The following is a 15,167-nucleotide window of genomic DNA, read 5'->3' as shown; positions in this document are numbered from 1 at the left end:
TCTGCCAGTGTGAGCTATCAGTTGTGTTACCGATCCTAGTCATTGGAACAGCTGTAAGATAAAATATCAAAGCAGTTTCAATTTTTCTTTTCTTGATGACTAAGGATGTTGAACATTTCTTTAGGTTAAAAACATAAGGACTATTTGAGTGGGTAGAGTAGAAACCTAATATAGCAGAAACTTCCTAAAATATGTATATCTATGAAGACACCCTAACTGAAATTATAGAATAATGGGGGATAATAATAATAATAATCCACCTAGACATCTCTTGTAACCAAATAAAACTCCTAGTACTGGGCTTAGGTTATGTCTAATTGAATTGTAGGCCAAAGGAGTACCATGGAGGATTTTCCCAGGTCTTGCCAAGACTATAGTCACAAACTGACTGGATAATAGAATATTCATACATCATGGGTGGTTTGACATAGTGACTGACATGTGCTATGAGACTTTATTATGCCAAGTGTGTATGTTTTAAATACTCAGCATCTTCCCTAGTACAGTGAGCCAAATGGACATGTTTATAGAAAGACCCAGAAATGGAAAATTCAAACATGTTTAGAAGCAAATAAAACAAGGGAAGCAGGACTAAAGCGATATTTGGGGAAGTCTTACAACCTGCTTAAAAGCTAAAATTTCATTCTAGTTTTGTAAAGATTTTCATTATAAGGAATATATTTGTGTTAGAATAAATATACAATTGTTTCTTAAAATATAATTATACTAAGAATATTAATTGAAGTAATTTTTCATCTGATAAAATTAAATTTGATATTCATATGAATTAAATTTCTTTTTAGTTGTGAAATATTGATTTAGAAAATGGAAACTGTCCCTTAGAAGTATGATAGATAATTTTATTAGTGGTCTTTCAGCACTTCCAGTCATTATTTTTTTTTACAGAGAAACTGAATAAAATTCACTACTTTATACTGATACCCAGGCAGTCAAAACCAGATGACCATCTTTCTACAGGAGGACTGGGTCCACCTCACAGCATAGGGTGATGCTTTTCTCCATGCTAGGGGAGTTCTCAGCATGACTACTTGTGTATTCTAAGGGCATCAGAACTAGTTCAACTGCTTACACTTATAGACCAAAGAAAGGAAAGTTCAGTGGGGGTTTTTTGGTGAAACATCTGCCTCCTGTGATTTTTGGTGTTTTCTAAATGACATTATACATTATTTGACAAAAGTCTTCCATATAAGAAATGTTGGATAAATATCTCCCTGCAGAATTATTTGTACAACTACTAACAGTGGTGACAATAATTACTCATTGATAGACACCAGAAGCATTAGCAATATTCTTGTTGCTTACCAATGCCACTGCTGGCAATAGTTACATGCAAATTTAGAACCCCAGGTGAGGTTAAAATATCACATATATTCCCTCATTTATTTTTATTTCTTTATACAGACATTTGTGTATAAAATAAAGAACTCATAACTTCCTAAAGATTCGGTCGCTTGATCTCTGTCCGGACATCCTTTCAAAGTTTTTTCCCCTTTTAATTTTCATTGTCATAAATGATAAAATGCCAAATGCTAGAAACTATTTCTCATTTACTTTATATTTGAGGACATACTCCTTCAACAACGCTATTGTATGCATGTTCCCTGCTGGTCATGGGTCTAGACAATAGAAAACAGGGAGGGGATATACTTACCTGAGACCTACATTCCAATGTAGGAGAATGAGTGTAAGTACATACAAGAAATACTTGATAATTTTGATCATTTCTAGAAAGGAAATATATGGAGAAGGTGCTGTGATCAGCATGAGTCTCCTATGCACTTTCAGGTTAACAGGCCTCTAGAAGGGCATGGCTTCACCATGGAAACCTAGGGATATTAGTCAAGAAGAGCACATAGAAAGAGCAAAGGTCTTTGAACTGAGATCTGCTTACCACACCCAGAAAAAATGAGAACACCATGAATGATTGTGTGGAGGAGAAAGATAACTGAAGGAACTGAATTGGGAGATGACAAAGATATCAAGCGAATGGCACAGTGAGGGATTCTAGGCCAAGGAAGATCACTGGAGGATTGTGTGCAGAGGAACTTTTACTGACGAATGTACCTTCCTGTGAACACTGCTAGATAATGAAATGTGCCACTAAGGGCTGAGGCAGGAACCAGGTCAGAGATGTCAGAGGTTTGGTCCAGGTCTCAGTTCAAAGTAGACTATTTTAAGTTTTGTAAGTATGTGGAATTTTTGCAAAAAGGACAAAAACTGCCCACCTTTCTCCATTGTGGTAAGAGCAGAGACAACTTTCTTGAGGTTCACATTAAGAACTAACTGTATTAACAGTTAGTAGTGATGGCTGTTAGAGGCAGCTATGAGATACTAGTAACTGGTCCACATAGACTATTCATAGGTGTTTTCCCTTCACAAGAGCAGACGAAGCAGACCCTGTCCTAATATTCACTGAAGAAATACTGTTAACTGAATCCCCTATTATGGAATAAAAACATTTTATTCTAAAACTTATAATGAAATCTTGAGAAATGTGAAATAAGAATAACAGTGTGCCTTTATGCAGGCTGTACTCTTTAGAGCACTGTCTCATGACTTCACTCATTCGGCCAGTATAGGACTGCTGAGAGATCCAGTCCTGGCTAGGTGCGACATTGAATCTGTTCCTGCTTAATTACTGAGGAAATTGAGGTTAGAATAACTGTCACTCCTTTAAGGTTACAGGAAGTAAGCATCAAAAGAGAAATATAAACAGTGCCCAATTTCTGAACGTCTGGACAGTGCACAGACAGTGCCTCATACGAGTTCATTCCAGATGGATTTGGGAGAGGGAGTTGTGCTGTGCCCTTTATTGACAGATTTAGGCTTTCTCCTTTTACCCTGTCCTGAGTTCTTGCCATGTCCCAGCACTAACTATATCAAGATTGTTTCAGCCCATTATCATTACTTTTGTTACAGGTGAAATTTGTGGAATATAAATATACACTCATTATAAAATGAATTCTGATGACCTTTTATATTTGTGTGTATGAACTGTAGGCAGCAGCAGTTAAAGATGAAAAGGAACAGGTACTGAGCTTTCTTAATTATTGTACTTGTTTCAGACCTTTAATATAGCCCTGACTTTCGCTAACACATCTCTATGAGGTTTACTGAACTTAGTGCTGTGCATTCAGTGCTCATTGGCAGACAACTGACAGTATGTTGGAGATTTCCTTTTACTGTTTTTGAGAAGAAATCACTATAAATCTCAAATTTAGATGTTTTATTTTACAATGGATTACCTGATGATTTGGAGTTACTGTAAGTGCACTCTAGTGAAGGAAAGCCTAAAGTGAGATCACAAAAGCATGGCAAGAGAGAGAATGGAAGCTATACATCATTAGGTTTTTGGAAGTCTGTAAGGCAAAGCTAATATGACTGGTGTTGGAATGCAATGCACCATTTTAAACTGTGTTATCTTAGGAAGTTAAAGCCAGGGCTCCCATTCTGTTGAATTCTACTTTCACCAAAGCAATGACCACCATCTCTCCTGGATGTAGATCTTCAACTGATCCTTTGGCTTCCAAGGTCTACTCATGTGAAATTTACCTATATGTAATTGATGGTATATATATGTGTGTGTGTGTGTGTGTGTGTGTGTGTGTGTGTATAAAACTATATATGTATACATATATATGGATATATGTATTTATTTGCAGTTTAACCACATATACTCATTTTGCTGATTATTCTTCATTCATATAATGCTTTAGGAGAATTAAGACTCTAGTTAAAGTAAAAGACCAGCATATAATTAGTGTAATTACAAAACAAGTGACAAACTATTTTTTCTTATATTTTTGTTAAAATAGTATAGTTTAAAGGACATAGTGAAAAAAGAAATGGCTTGTGTCAAGAAGCACAGAGACAAGGCCTTAAGTCTTAGGGTACAGCAAGTGGAGAGATGTGTTATGAGTAAGCCAAGTATGGTAGTACTGGTTAAGAGGTGAAAGTCCTTAACGCATGAGTAAAAAAGCATGTCTGAATATAGATATGTACTTTGAGCAGGGACAAAATTTGGTGTCCTACAGAAAGCATGTTTCATATAAAGGCGTAGAAAGCAGTTATCAGGCCTTGAGGCAGCGAACTCCACAGGAGCAGGACTGAGATAATGACCTGGGACAGAGTGGGCCTGGGACAGTGAACTCCACAGTAGCAGGATGGAGCCAGTGACCTAGGCCAGAGCAGGCCTAGGCAGTAAACTCTACAGGATAAGGATTGAGCCAGTGACCTGGGCCAGAGTGTGTCTAGGACAGTAAACTTCATGGGAGCAGGACTGGGTCAGTGACTTAGACTGGAACAGGACTGAAGTGGAGAGCTCCATGGGAGTGGTGCTGACCCAGTGACCTAGGCCAGAGTGGGCCTGAGACTGTGAGCTCCACAGGAGTAGGTACAGGAGAGAAACTGCTGAGGGAGTGGGCTGGATCCAGAGACCTCTGCATGTCCAAGAGTGAGTCTGGGACCTTTAAGGGAATAGACCCAAGCCAGGACTCCTGTGGGTCCAGGCATGAATCTGGGACCTCCAAGAAATTAGGCCTGAGCCAAGACGTCTGAGGGTCCAGGATGAGTCTGAGACCTCTGCAGGAGTAGGCCTGAGCCAGTACCCCAAGCAAGGGACCTCCACAGGAGTGGATATAAACTAGGGACATTCACAGAAACAGTTCTGAGCCAGCAACCTAGGCCAGAGCAGGTCTGAAACAGCAAATTCCATGATTGTGGAGCAAACCCAAGGAGTTCTGAGCAACATCCAAGGAAACAGAGTGACCAACTGCATAACTGGAACCATGGCACTGACTACACTATGAGGAGCAACCATCTGAGCCTTAGAACTACTGACACCTGGAATATTGATCACCAGAGTCACAGATATGCCAACTACAGTAATGAGAGAATAAGATGAGTAGACAAGGTCAGAACACACACCACAGCACAAAGAGCAACACGACACCAGTAAAATCTAGTGACCCTACAACAGCAAGACTTAAATAGCCAAATATAGATGAAGTAAAAGAAAATGACCTAAAAATAACCTCAGGAGAATGTTTGAGGCCCATAAAGAGGAAATGAGAATTCTCCCCCCCCCTAAAAAAAAACTGGAGGAAAAGACAAACAAAAAATTGGAAGACATCAACAAATCCTGTAAAGAAAACCAATAAAAAGCAATGAAACATATGAAAGAAACTATCCACGACTTGAAAACTAAAATAGAGACAATAAAGAAAACACGTACCAAGGGAATTATGAAACAGAAATTATGAGAAAAACAATCATGAGTCACAAATGCAAGCATAAACAGCAGAATACAAGAGATAGAAGAGAAAATCTCAAACACTGAACATGCAATAGAGAAAATAGACTCATCAGTTAAAGAAAATATTAAATCTAGCAAAAGCTTAACCCCAAATATCCAGGAAATATTGGACACCATGAAAAGAACAAACCTAAGAATAATAGATATAGAAGAAGTCCAACTCAAAAGCACAGAAAATATATTTAACAAATTTATAGAAGAAAACTTTCCAAACATAATGAAAGATATACCTATTAAGATACAAGAAGCTTATACAACACCAAATAGACTAGATCAAAAAAAGTTCCCTAGCAACATAATAATCAAAACACTAAACATATAGAATAAATAAGACCTTCAAAGGTAAATGGTCAAGTACCATATTAAGGCAGACCTATCAGAATTACACCTGACTTCTCAATGGATATAATAAAAAGCCAAAAAGTCATGGTCAAGTGTTATGAAAAGATTAAGACATCACGAATGCCAGCCCAGACTATTATACCCTGCAAAACTTTCATTTACCATAGAAGGACAAAACAAGATATTCTATGACAAAACCACATTTAACCAATACCTAACAGCTCTCTCCACTCCCTTCAACACACGCCTCAACCTCAAAGACAGACATTGCCTCAGAGTAAAAGGTTAGAAAAAAATTTTCCAATCAAACGGACCTAAGAAAGAATCTGGTGTAGCTATCCTAATATTTAACAAAATAGACTTCAAACTAAAATCAATCAAAACAGAAAGAAGGACATTTCATATTAGTAACAGGAAAAATACATCAAGAGGAAATCTCAATACTGAACGTCTATGCCGCCAATACAAGAGCACACTCATATGTAAAAGAAACATGTCTAAAGCTTAAATAATGCATTAAACCACACATACTAATAGTGGGAGACTTCAAAGCTCCACTCTCACCACTGGACAGGTCAGTCAAACAAAAAATTAACCAAGAAATAAGGGAACTAACAGATGTTATGACTCAAATGGGCTAAACAGACATCTATAAAATATTACATCCAAACAGAAAAAAATACAGCTTCTTCTCAGCAACAAATGGAACCTTCTCAAAAATTGACCACATACTTGGCAACAAAACAAACCTCAACAGATACAAAAACATGGAATAACCCCATGTATCTTATCAAATCACCATTGCTTAAAACTAGAATTCAACAGCAACACTAATTTCAAAAAGCCCACAAACATGCAAATTATAAAATGTTCACCTGAAACATCAATGGGTCAAGGAAAAATAAAGGGAGAAATTAAAGACTTTTTAAAATTCAATGATAATGACCACACAACATACCCAAATTTATGGGACGCAATGAAAGCAGTGTTAAGAAGAAAGTTCATAGCACTAAATGCCTACATAAAGAATCTGGAAAATTTGCACACTAGTGAATTAACAGAACATTTGAAAATTTTAGAACAAAAAGAAGCACACTTACCCAAGAGAACTAGACAGAAGGAAATAATCAAATTGAGAGCTGAAATCAACAAAACAGAAACAAAGAAAACAATACAAAGAATCAATGAGACAGAGTTGACTCTTCGAGAAAATCAACAAAATAGTCAAACTTTTATCCAAAATAACCAAAAGGCAGAGAAAGAATATCCAAATTAACCAAACTCAGAAATGAAAAGGGGGATATAACAACAGATATAGAGGAAATCTATAGAATTATCAGGTCATATTTTGAAACCTGTACTCCACAAAATTGAAAACCTGAAAGGAAATGGACAAATTTCTGAAAAAATATCATTCAACAAAATTAAATCAAGACCAGATAAGCAAATTAAATATACCTGTATCTGCTAAAGAAATAGAAATAGTCATCAAAAGTCTTATAACCAAAAAAAATCCTAGGAAGAGACAGTTTCAGCTCACAATTCTACAAGATTTTAAAGAAGAACTAATACTAATACTCCTCAAATTTTTCTACACAGTAAAAACAAAAGGAACATTACCAAACTCTTTTTATGAAGCTATAATACCGTTTTAACCAAACCACACAAAGACATTACTAAGAAATAAAATTATAGACCAATGTCACTCATGAACATTGATGCAAAAATACTCAATAAGATACTGGCAAATCGAATTCAAGAAGACATCAGAATCATCATCCACCATGATCAAGTCGGCTTCATCCCAGAGATGCAGGGACTGTTCAACATATGAAAATCTGTTAATATAATCCACCATATAAACAAACTGAAAAATAAAAACCGCATCATCATCTCATTAGATGTTGATAAAGCTTTCAACAAAATACAACATCCCTTCATGATAAAGGTCCTGGAGAGAGTAGGGATACAAGGAACATACTTAAACATAATAAAGTCAAAATACAGCAAGGCAACAGCCAATCAGACTAAATGGAGAGAAATACCTGTTATCCCATGGAAATCAGGACAAGACAAGGTTGTCCACTCTCTCCATTTTTATTCAATATAGTTCTTGAGGTCCTAGCTAGAGCAATAAGACAACAAAAGGAGATGAAGGAGATACAAATTGGAAAAGGAGAAGTAAAACCATAATTATTCACTGATGATATGATAGTTTACATAAGCAACCCCAAAAATTCTACCAAAGATTTTCTACAACTCATAAACACTTTCAGTAATATAGCAGGATATAAGGTTATCTCAAAAAATCAGTAGCCCTCCTTTACAGAGATGATAAATGGGCTGAGAAAGAAATCAGAGAAACATCATTTTTCACAATAGCCACACATAGCATAAAATACCTCCGAGTAGCTCTAACCAAACAAGTGGAAGACTTGTATGACAAAAACTTTAAATTTTTGAAGGAAGTAATTGAAAAAGACACCAGAAAGTTGAAAGATCTCCCATGCTCTTGGGTAGGTAGACAATGTAGTAAAAATGGCAATCTTACCAAAAGCAACTTACAGATTCAATGCAATGCCCATCAAAATCCCAGCAAAATTATTCACAGATCTCGAAAGAATGGTACTCAATTTCATATGGAAAAGCAAAAAACTCAGGATAATCAAAACAATACTGTACAATAAAAGAACTTTTGGAGGCATCACACTCCGTGACTTCAAATTTTACTAAAAAACTATAGTACTAAAAAAAACATGGTATTGGCATAAAAACAGACAGGAAGACTAATGGAACAAAGACCTGGATATTAATTTACACTCCTTCAAACACCTGATTTTTGACAAAGAAGCAAAAAATATTAAATGGGAATAAGAAAGTATATTTAACAAATGGTGCTGGCATAACTGGATAACAACACATAGAAAAATGAAAATCGATCCCTATTTTTCACCATGTACAAAACTCAAGTCCAAATGGATCAAAGATCTCAACATAAAACCAACCATACTGGACCTCATAGAAGAGAAAGTAGGAAGTACACTTGGACCCACTGGCACAGAAGACCACTTCCTAAATGTAACCCAGGTAGCACAGACACTGAGAGAAACAATTAATAAATGGACCTCCTGAAGCTGAAAATCTTCTGTAAAGCAAAGGACATGGTTAACAAGACAAAACGACAGCCTACAGAATGGGTAAAGATCTTTACCAGCCCCACATCAGGCAGAGGTCTGATCTCCAAAATATACAAAGAACTCAAGAAATTGGTCATCAAAAGAACAAATAATCCAATAAAAAATGGAGTACATTGTCCAGAAAATTTTAACAGGTTTATTTATAATTGTTATAAAGTTGAACTGTTGAAATGTGTTCACTGAAACATTTTGCTTGCATTAATGCTTTACATCTTGCATTTATATTAAAAATTCACACACAAATGAAAATGGAAAAACTGCCAATACCTGATTTCTGTCCCCTATTTTCCACTCGCAATCATATACTTAGGGACCTTTTGACCCCATGGAAAAAATATCTAACAACAGCATTTGGATTTTTTTAAAATAAGTAAATTTCTTATTGACGGCAACTAAATGGTGTTTGTAGCATTTTTATCATACAGTAGATTCCATCATTCACTATACTTTTCTAACTGAGTTGTCCTACATGCAAGTACATGTTTTTAATGTTGTCTGTCTTCTGTGCTGTTCCTGTAAGTTTGCTATTAAAATACATTAAACTATAAAAAAAAAAAAAAAAAAAAAAAAAAAAATGGAGTACAGATCTAAACAGAGAACTTTCAACAGTGGAATCTAAAATGGCGGCAAGACACTTAAGGAAATGTTCAACATCCTTAGTCATCAGAGAAATGCAAATCAAAACAACTTGAGATTCCATCTTTCACATGTAAGAATGGACAAGGTCAAAAACTGTGATGACAACTTATGCTTTGGGGTAAAGGGAACATTCCTACATTGCTGGTGGGAGTGCAAGCTGGTACAATGCCTTTGTGTTGGGGCGGCTGACCAATCCCTGCGCTGAGGGGCATTTTCCCTTAGGTTTAGGGAAACTAATTGGTGGTCGATATAGGGTTGAGGGGATGAGGGAGGTATTATATGGACTCAGGGGTATATATATATATATATATATATATATATATATATATGTGTGTGTGTGTGTGTGTGTGTGTGTGTGTGTGTGTGTGTGTAAAAAAAGGAGGGATTAACTGGTCTGAAGGAATGATTGATATTTGTGAGTTATTGTTTTTTTGAAAACTGTATTGGTGCTGATTCTTGTATATTGATATATTGAACATTGTATGAGAATATGATCCTACCTCTGTTCGAAACAATTGTTATATTGAGATATATACCATATTGCAATGTACATTTCTACCTATGATATTATTTATGTAATGACACTGTTTACCATATTGCAATGTACATTTCTACCTCAGATATTAATTATGTAATGGCCCTGTTTATATTTGGAAATCATTGTCTTCATTTATTGCACAGTTGTCTATTAGTCATAAAGTTAGATAGGTGTTGAGAATTATATGTTTGTCATATTTATATTTAGGATAATCAGGTTTTTTAGATACATAGAGACTATATTTAGTATAGATAGTATAATCTTCGACCTCTTCGAAGAGCTGTAGAACATGGCCTTTAATCTAACCTAGAGTTTTGTACTTATGAGACACAATCACTCCTGGCAACAATGCTCTACTCCCGAGAAAACGTTGAGCACCAAAGGCACTCCAATGGGAGTTTGTCTTCTTTTTGGCAGAACTGGCCTTTGGGCAAAGAAAAGCCCATACCTCGACTACTGACAAAGATACAAAATATCCATAAGCGGATAAAACAGAATTGTCTTATCTTGCCAAGACAGGATAGGATAGTTCTACTAAAGGTTCCTTGCCGTTGAAAAATGGTATGTCAGGTTGTGTTAGGCCTTAGCCAAAGTTGGTTGCCTCAACATTGCTAACGAGACTTTGTGTGGTTGCCCAGGTAGTCAGTTGTCTCTGTCATCTGTTGCACATTTTGGAAGTTTCTCGTTTGTACTTCTTGGTTGCTTTAGTAATATTACTTCCCTTCTCAGATCTTTGATGGGGTTGAAGATTAGATAATTGTAGCTACCTTCTACATTATTTAGACTTCCTGAAGTAGAATGTTTAGTAAAATTTCTGTTATATGTTCCTCGCCTAATATTGTTTGCTTCTTGTAATTTTATATGATCTGTTCCCATTGTATATAGTTGTATTTGGTTTCTGAATCTGCCTTATTTAGACAAAAGGGGGAGATGTTGGGGCGCTGACCAATCCTTGCGCTGAGGGTTGTGGTCGCTCCAGGAGCAAAAGGTACCTTTAAAAAGAACCGGGTTTGGGATAGGCGCCCCTGATTTTTCTGCCTCTTGGTTCGCTGCTCTTCGCTGGAACCTTGACTCTGTAAGTTTACCCCACTTCCTTCCTTTATTAAAGCTGATTATTTTGGATAAGGCTTGTTTTTGATTATTTCCCATTGCTGCCCGACCACCTCGCTACACCTTTGGATATCAGTGTGGCAGTTTCTCAGAAAATTAGAAAACAACCTTCCTCAATACCCAGTAATACCACTTTTGGGTATATATCCAAAGGATGCTCAATCATGCCACAAGGACATGTGCTCAACACTGTCCCTAGCAGCATTGTTTGTCATAGCCCAAACCTGGAAATAACCTAAATGCCTCTCAACTGAAGAATAGATAAGGAAAATATGGTACATTTACAAAATGGAGTGTTGCACAGCAGAAAAAATGACACCTTGAAGTTTGCAGGCAAATGGATGAAGTTACAAAACATCATATTGAGTAAGGTAACCCAGACCCAGAAGGACAGTTATCACATGTACTCACTCATAAGTGATTTTTGAACATAAAGCAAAGAAAACCAGTCTACAAATCACAATTCCAGAGAACCTAAAGAACAATGAGCACCCTAAGAGAGACATATATAGATCTAATCTTCATGGTAAGTAGAAAAAGACAAGATCTCTTGAATAAATTGGGATCATGGGGACCATGGGAGAGGGTTGAAAGCAAGGGGATAGGCAGAGAAAGGAGCAGAGATAAATGTACAGCTCTATAAAATAAAATAACAAAACAGTTATCTGTGAACAAAACAGTATAAATTATAAAATGTGTAGAAAGTCAGTGAAGAATAAATGGAATACATGTTCTGATCAACATGCAGAATACAAGAGACCATAGAGTTCTCATATCTTAAGGGGTTGGACATACTCCTCTCTGCCAAAGCTCATGCATTTTTGAGGAATGGTGGGGGGTTGTTGTAAGAACCAGAATTTGTGGATCACTTCAAGTTGACAGTATTTCATGCAAACAATAGGCTCACTGTAACACCAAGAGAGGGCCTGTAGAGTTCATGGCACACAAAATCCCAGCACTGGGGGGATGGAAATAGTCAGCAATTTCACTAGAGGTGGAGGCTTCTGCACTTCATAGCTGTTGAGAGAGGAAGAACTGATTTTCTTTAATGATGTGAACTCTGGTAGGCTGACCACACTCCATTGCTGGCCTCACTCATAAAATCAGTTGTATAACACAAACTGGACTTGATGGAGAAAAATGAAAAGTCAAAGTTGGTGAGTAATGAGGGAAGGTGGATAAGGAAGACATGAGAACAGTTAAGGAAGTGAATATGAACAAAGAAACTGGACACAGCTCATGACCATTTCTCTATTAGTACCTATGCTTGTATGCAGCATACACATGCCCACAGTTTCCTAGGGTCCTCTGACTCAGGCTATATTGTTCCTTCACACTTACTTTAAACATTTATCAAATGGATAAAATGTTTTAGACAAAGTTTTAAAAGTCTCAGAACATCCAAGATGACTGACTAGTTTTTCTATTAAATAAAAAAACATAGTGTTTCAGATGATATCCACTAAGCTTGTCTCTACAAAAACTTAGATAAATAGAACTTCCTACTTCCAAATAGTTCAGTTTAGTCTGGAGAAAGGTTTGTATTTTGTGTTTACATATGTGTGTGCGTGTGTGTGTGTGTGTGTGTGTGTGTGTGCATGCGCACATTCCACAGGGCCCAGGTGAAGATCAGAGAATAACTTTTAGGAGTTGGTTCTTGCTTTGTGCTTTGTTGAGGCATGGTATCTCTTATTATTTCTGTTTTGCTGTGTTCTCAAGACTTGCTGGTTCATGAACTTCTGAGTTTCTTTTTTCCACCTTCCATCTCACTCTAAGAATATTGGGATTGCATGTGCACCCTAAGAGCATCAGGATTTTCCTTGGGGTCCAGGGATTGAACTCAGGTCATAAGCCTTGCAGCAGAACTCACTCAAATATCTACTTAGTTCAGGGTTTAGGTATAAGTCTGAAAATAAAAACAAGCATGTTGCATTTGTGAAAAATTTCTCAGGATATTAAGATAATAAATTCTCTAGGGAAGATTGATGATAGTTTAACCAAGCCTTCAGGAAGTGACAATGACCTTTTCTCTTAAATAATGAGGCCATGAAAGACATTTGAAAGTACAACAAAACAACAAGGTTAAATGTGAGTGTATTAATCATAAATATCCAACACAAGAATACCTGCATTCTTTTAAGATGTTTTAGATAGTTGCTTTGATCTAAATGTTTGTGACCTACCAATAAAGAATTTTTAGGTTGAATATCTAGTATGCAAGGTGATAATGGCATTAAGATGTAGGGTCTTAGGAAGGTGACAAAGTCATGAATGTACAGTTTTCATAAATGGATTAGTTTCCTAATAAGATACTCCAAAGTGTTACCTAATTTCTTTTAACTCAGGAGATTATAATGAGAAAAACCTCTACACCAGAAGGTCCTCACCAGATACCAAATCCATGATCTGGGAGATCCTGTCTTTCAGAATGCTGAGATAAATTTAAAACATTTCTAATTTACATGTTTATGATGTATTATTTTCTCAGGAACAAGGGGAGGGAGAGGAGAAATATATGATAGATAGATAGATAGATAGATAGATAGATAGATGATAGATAGATGATAGATAGATAGATGATAGAAAGATAGATGATAGATAGATAGATAGATAGATAGATAGATAGATAGATAGAAAGATAAATAGATAAATGATGATAGATAGATAGATGGATGGATGATAGAGATCTGTGGCAAGAAGGATTCAAATACTCCCTAGGCCAAAGATGTCCAGTTGATGGATATAACTCAGGTACCAGAGCAAAGCAGAAGAGACAGGATTCTTTAATATTTTATTGCCAACCCTGTCCCAAATCCATTTCTCTAATAACAAAGTAACAGGTAGCAATGCCCCAGGTTGTTGGATGGATATAACCATCCAAAATGGCTTACTGTGCCGGGCGTGGTGGCGCACGCCTTTAATCCCAGCACTCGGGAGGCAGAAGCAGGCGGATCTCTGTGAGTTCGAGACCAGACTGGCCTACAAGAGCTAGTTCCAGGACAGGCTCCAAAGCCACAGAGAAACCCTGTCTCGAAAAACCAAAAACAAAAACAAAAACAAAACAAAACAAAAAAAACAAAATGGCTTACTGTCTCTTTAGCTTCATTCTTATAGTGCATATGAATGTATTTAATGTATATCTTCTTTTCTGGTTCTTCAGTGACTTGACTTTTGTCTTTGGATGTAAGTAACATGGATATTTGGAGTTATTTCAAATAAATCATAACCTCAGTTATGAAAATTGAACTCTTTTGCTAATCATATTTAAAATTTAAAATGAATTATCAACACCTGTAGCTTGTACTAGAAAGAAAGTTGTAAAATCTCATGATCAGCTCTCTGTGCTGACCACTTGATGTTCAATGTGCTCTGATACTGACCTGTAGGAAACACAAAGGAAGAAGATAGCAGAGTAGAAAAGCTGCTCATGAGCTGCATAACTTCTTTCTCTTTCTCATGCTGATATACTAGAGCAGCCTCTTAGTTTTGTTCACACTTTGGCTAGAGATTTGAAAATTCTGTACACGTTCCTTCAATGGAAATACAATCTTAGCCTTCCAGATAGGTGGAAGACATTAAATGACCACCTTCAATAAAAGAGCCCAACTGTCCTTCTTTTCTTGGACCCCCAAACACATCTTGCCCCTTTTGTGATCTTATTTACCTATATGTTTGACTCTTTCTCTTATTTTCTACATATGTTACATGGAAAGTATGTATTAATCATTTGTTTCCAGGTTCTGTAGCTCTGTGGTGACCAAAAGGAAGCAATAATCACTATCTTGTTCTAAATCCTTCAGTGAGACTCAGATCTCACATTGTTCCCATAGTTACAACATACAAATGAAAATCTTTTCAGGTGATCCCTTTGAAAGTCTGAATATAGAACATTTCCCAAAGACTCCCGAGCATCCTTCGTAGATGGACACATTATTTCCCCACTTATAAAGCCTCTGGAATACAGTATTCAGCTAGTGTGTGCAGGTTATTGAGGTGATGGGATGAT

This window comes from Arvicola amphibius, chromosome 12, assembly GCF_903992535.2.
Source record: "Arvicola amphibius chromosome 12, mArvAmp1.2, whole genome shotgun sequence".
Lineage (NCBI taxonomy): Eukaryota > Metazoa > Chordata > Mammalia > Rodentia > Cricetidae > Arvicola > Arvicola amphibius.
Note: the sequence above shows the minus strand (reverse complement) of the source record.